We start from the raw sequence: 6,000 nt of genomic DNA, 5'->3' as shown, positions 1-6,000 counted from the left end.
GTGGTATTCTATTCTATTTGCATTATTAGAAAAATACCCGTACTCTACATACACTGTTTCTAATCTTTTGCTACATTTGGTTTAATCCCCATGCTTCCACAGCACGATTAGTCGGAAATGTTTTCGATTATCCATAATAAAATAAAAGAAGTAACAAAGCTTAAATTTATCGTTAAAGCTCTAATGAATACATCAAACTGCGGTCGAATCAATTCATTTATTGTTTGCACATGACTTCTGTATATTTGATAAATTATTCCTAAATACATTGAAACATATGTATTTATAACGAAATATCATGCAATGGGCTGTGTAAACTATAAACTATAATTTCTATCGCATAGCTTCTTTTATGTCAACAGGGCTTTGAGACTCAGTTCAGTTCGTCCTCCTCCTCGTCCACCTCCGACCACCTCCAACAATCGTCAATCACCTCGATCAACCACCGATAACCACCTCGGGTTGTACCTGGAATAGCAATAAATATTTTCAGTATCAGAACACATCAAAAATATTACGTGAGGATTAATATTTGAAAAGTGCTGGAATAAATTTTTTCTGGCACTATTCGGACGCAATTTTGCGAGACAAATCGATTAAGCGCAGTCCTGATACGCTGCAAGCAGCTGATAAAAAGTTACAGCCAAAAAACCAGAACCTCAGATTTCGACATTTTTCAGCAGGCGCATTTTTCTTCGTAACTTCTTTCCTGTTGATCCCACGCTCTTTTCGCTGCGTTCTCTGAGTTCCTGGGGATCCAATAAGTCAGGAAAGGGTCAATAAGTCAAAATCGCGAAAATTTTCGCCAAAAATGGAAAGGGGTTAGCCTTACTTCTTTCTTCATTTTTGGAGCGAAAAATTTGTGGTCTCAGATTCGACTTGTATGACCCTTTCCTGACTAATTGGACCACCAGGAACTCAGAAAACGCAGCGAAAATTATGTACCTAGAGAATTATAATCAAATGGTTCTTATCGTAGATATTGCTGGTCCGGCTCTGCACTTGTAAGTTTCGACTAACGCAGAGTCTGATTCGACGATTAGCGCCAGTTCATTAAATATTCATAAATATAGCCAGGACAGTATTGTAGTTTCGGCTACAATGGCATTTGCCGATAACACGGCGTTACATTATTCAAACAAATTACAGCTCGCCCATGGCTGCAATATACGTTTTGACAAGCGGACATAAGTCAACCGCCATTGGAATGCGTGAGATTTTTTTACATATGAAAAATTGTTGTACAATGTGCAACGTGATTTGACAAAACTCGGCAAATAATAAATATAACGATAATTAATGGGCAAAAAATTCAAGGTAATTGTCAAAAGCGTTCCTACTTGCGTTCGTCCCCCATTCCGTATCAACAAGATAATTGCATCAATATATTCTCGTGTCTTTTGATGATTAGAATTTTATCTTCGCAATGCTGGGACCTAGAAACTTCATCGCTGTCGAAAATCGTTCTGTAAAAATTAAAAGCAACTCTCAAGAATATATTTATTTAAATTTTTTTATTACAATTTTGTATCTAAACACTGTTGAAAAATGGAAATTATTCTGGCTTTCGTGAATCGTTTGGATGATATTAATAAGTGATGAGTGTCTTTGAGCGGCTCAAATCTCTGATATCAGTTACCTCGGAGCAAAATCTACTTCCGCACGGTGCGTGACTAATTGAATCGCATTTTTAATTCTTCCGCGGAGTGATTAGAATTAATAGCCAAGTTTCTAATCCTGTCGCACGGTATTTTGGAAACGTTGTAAAAACCATGCATTCCCATGATCTAAAATTTTAGATTAATGTACACAACAATTTTTCAATCGCCGTACCGTATACCCAAAAATATATATATACACAAATGATAAAGAAGCTGCAAATGATTTTGTAAGACACGTTGCCACACTGAAGATACACATGTAGGCATAAAACCTACATCGGTTATTATTATTCGTTTTTTCACTATCTCCTTCCCTAACTTCTTCACCGCCTCCCTCTCTCTCTCTCTCTCTCTCTTCCCATATCGAGACGGTCAAAAGATAAATGATATAAGAAAGTACACACGCAATCGGCTTGTGAGAAATTTGAATGTAAGAGTTTGAAACCAGTAAACGTAACCTGCGTGCATGTGTGTGTTTCCGACAGTAGTGGTGGTAATATTTTACGCACAATATATTTTTTTCCAAAGAGGAGAATGAGGAAAATACGGAGAAGAAGGATGGAAAGGAGGAATATATAAATTATAAAGAGATAGTCAATTATAATTGCGGACATTAAAAATCGACGCTTTCGGCAAGTGATTGATGAAGTATCGTTTAAGAATGTCCTAATCGTTGATCGAGTCCTACCAGACCTCATTATAAATAGCCACTCACTCAACCCGATCCGCCGGTCGGCCCGCCGCGGTCCCCCCGCTCGGCCAGTGCAGCATCGTCCTTTTTATCTAAAATCTAAAGGCTAACCTTGTTAGCAAGCTGAACTACGGACTATTACATTTATCTACCCTAATCCCGGGTCTCCGAGGCCTACGGACGCACACACGATTCGCTGCTTGCTCAACTGTGATGGATTTTTTCTGGGGCTAATTCTGACGTCGCTCCACTTCTTCCACCTCCCCTGACGACCGCGTGCGAAGCGTAGACCGACGAGTGGCTCGAAACCTGAAAAATTGATCGAAAAATTAGTTCCATCAATTTTTAGAGAGAGAAAAACATCCTGTATTCTACTCGAAAATGGAATAATTGGATGAGAAAACGATTTTTCTGTCATTCCGTACATAATTTCAACTGTCCGTGGAAGCGAAAATTTTTATTTTCGCAGGTTTGAAATGTTCCTAAAATGAGGGCAAAATTTTTCTTGAATAAACGTCAGCATTTATTCCGATAAAATATCAATTCACTTTTCAGTGATTATAAATAAATCACTTGTGAATATTTCTTCATAATAACCATTCCGACCTTCGTATTATTACATGCTAAAAGATGAAAGAAAAGTAAGAAAATAAAAACAAAACTAGAAGTAGAAGTCTTTGCCAATGACACGTCAAAGTATAACAATAAGAGTGACAAACGTCCGGCGTTAGCACAAAGCGAACGCCGCGAGCTAAGTTCTGAGTAGGTTTACCGCTAGCATTAGAATCGAGCCTGCATGTAAGGTACGGTGATAGACACGCGTTATTAATTACCGAGTCAACGGAGATATATTTGCGCATATCGCGGTCGATTTATACCCGCAGAAGAGCGCTCACCCTGCCAAACGTCACAGTTGTACCATATCTTAGACATAGAATGCACGTAACACAGTCACAGGCAGGAATAACGCGGTGGAAATCATTAGAGAGACGCTGTATGACAAAACAGAATAATCATCGGGCGTCATTCGGCCCGCTGGCGATCAGCGAGCGCGGAGAGTCGGGCGCGCTCGGTATGAGCGAGTTGCGTCTGATCGTACGCGCAGCGAGACCTTCCGTACCGACGGAGTCCGCGCAAGCGGGCAATAGACGCGTATACGAGCCCAGAGACGATCTGATAACCGTAACAAATGACATCGTCGAACTGCCATGCGGCTATCGCTTAATCTTCCCGCGTCTCTGCCCACGAGGCCTGGGAATAATTGTCCCATGTCTCCGAGCCACCGACCGCGTTCCCTGGAACCAAACTTAAAAAGGCAGATATCGTTGCTCCCGGCTCCCGGTTTCTCCTCCTACCTGCCCACTCTCCTCCCCCCGCCCGTTCAACGAAAGACGGGAAAAAGATCATGCGGCGTCGAAGTTGTCCTAGAAAATATGAGACACACTCGAGCTTGCGTCTCTGTATACATGATGCACCGCATCCTTGCCCCTTGGACAATTTTTTTTAACCGCGATTCCCGCGGACTCGTGCTTACACTCGCGGTCTACGGGGTAAAAGAGATATGAAACTCTTTTGGTGTAACACGTGTCGTTACCGGTTCAACCTTAATTGTCTTGTGCGGCTTTGTAATGCCAGACCGTAACAAACTACCTGTCGTAATGGTGCGTTGCGAGTTGTAAAAATTTTCGTTACTTCCTGTTGGTTTTTTCTTTTCTTTGTCATTTTTTTTTTTTTCTTGTTTCTTACTTCTTCTTGTTTCTGATATCATTTTTTCACCGCCTATATTCATCTGTAATTCAAACCGAAACGTCGAATATGCTGTTTAGAAAGCCAGGACAATAGTTACATATAATTTATACCACAGTGTAATCTACGCAAAGGATAATGCTGTGTACCTGTAAGTGACGAAGTATGATTATCCTATTCAGCGATCATTCGTGCGATGCTTTCATTTTGATTGAACGGAGTTTCTGATCTTGTATAAGACTTGTTTGAGGCATATAGGGACAATCGATTTCATAAGCGTACAGATTATTATTGTCAAATAATATCGAATGTACCTCATTCCAGGAAATAAGAGACAGATTCAACAGATTTAGGTATTATAATGACGCGATTAAATTTTCTCAGTTATTTTCCCGAATTTCACAACTTTCAATTCAATTTGCGAGAATAAAAATGCGACAATTATTAGATTAACAATATTTTGCACAGCTATTACGATCTCGTTCTGTATGGAGACGGATCGTCAATTGGCAAACAAGAATCGAATAATGCAAAGCAATGACAATACTCGCATACGATCTCACCGAAAATCATTTCGGGGTATAAATGAGTTTATTGGTATGCCGATCAGCAGCCGTCGAATAATTTAACGTTGTGCAATTATCTGTTAGGCAGCCACGGCCGGTGTATAAACAAAATGAAAAGATACATACTATGCGAGGGAATTGAAGTACACCGCAATAATGCGTGCTTGTAAGTATTACAATTAAGCATGTGTGCGAGTGAGTTTCGTAAATACAACCCGGGTCAGATGGAAAAAGAAACTTTCTCGCGGCTTACAGCGTTAGCGACACGAGTGAGCATTATAATATAGTAAGTAAGTGGGTATATATTTCAGGTTTCCTTTTCAAGGAAAAAAAAAGAAGACAAAAAAAAAATAAAAAGGAAAAAAACTCGGCTGGCGTGCCCGTGTTGAATTATAATTGTCTCGACCTTACGAATGTAACGTATCTCGGTATAAGCATTATATTCTCTTTTTCAAGAACACTTTGATGGTTTCTTGTTATTTTTATCATCTACTTCCTCCTCTTACTCACTCACTTTTATTCCCCTCTTTACGCGGCAGTTTAAGACTAGAAACCTTCACGAGGTTTATTATGCCTGGTTTTATGGGTTCGTTCGAAATGGACCGAATCGTCTTCGATGTCCGTGATTATTGGGAATAATCGCCTTGTGCGTTGGTATATTGTATAAAGATTTCAAAATTTGATGGTACGAGTTGCATAGTTACGGTTATACACTTACGGACAAAAGGATAAACGGCGTTACAGGAAATCGGATATTGCAGCAATTTACGATTAATTTGTCATATTTTTATCGCTGCAGCTCACTCGCAATATATTTCACAATTTTATGATCAACTTATTAGAATCAACATTTTTTATTACATCTTTGAATCAATCTTTGCTCTTTATTGTACGCGTACTCTGTGATTTTACCGTAAACGTACATTCTTGACATATTCTCGTTTGATCACGGTGTTACCTCGTTAGATTTTTTCTTACCTCAAATTCTCAAATTACACCGTCAGAAAGCCGAAATATGTTTAAGTGAAAATTTCTTAACCGAAAAGTATTCGGGGATCAACTTTGATATCCAAGAGATATAACGTCTCGTAGATGGTTTAAAAGCACATTTCCCTATTAACTCCGACAATTTTTTAAGCTCGATTTGACACAGCTAAAATAACGATAAAAGACTAATTGCTAATATAAAAACGGGAATACATTGGAACGATGATACCGATTAATTTCTTTCCTGCAGTAAATCGATCAATATCGATTAACCATCGCGTTCATTCATTTACGTACGATTATTACAATTTACTGTCCAATCATTTTGAAAATATCGTGACTTTGTTAC

At 39.1% G+C, this 6,000-nt stretch overlaps 1 long non-coding RNA gene across 2 annotated transcripts in view; it reads right to left on the bottom strand.

Annotated features, from left to right (window-relative positions):
• Positions 1-826: 826 nt before the first annotated feature.
• The window catches only part of LOC124180540, a 64,963-nt gene continuing 59,789 nt past the window's right edge, over positions 827-6,000 (bottom strand). For both annotated transcript variants that reach the window (XR_006870280.1, XR_006870281.1), the window contains exons 2-3: positions 2,495-2,661; positions 827-1,466 (exon numbers count right to left, since the gene is read on the bottom strand). This is a non-coding gene — a long non-coding RNA (uncharacterized LOC124180540). The remainder of the gene's footprint in view (positions 1,467-2,494; positions 2,662-6,000) is intronic.

The sequence above is a fragment of the Neodiprion fabricii genome, chromosome 4, assembly GCF_021155785.1.
Source record: "Neodiprion fabricii isolate iyNeoFabr1 chromosome 4, iyNeoFabr1.1, whole genome shotgun sequence".
NCBI classification, from domain to species: domain Eukaryota; kingdom Metazoa; phylum Arthropoda; class Insecta; order Hymenoptera; family Diprionidae; genus Neodiprion; species Neodiprion fabricii.
The sequence above is the reverse complement of the archived record's forward strand: the minus strand, read 5'-3'. Positions and strand labels throughout refer to the sequence as shown.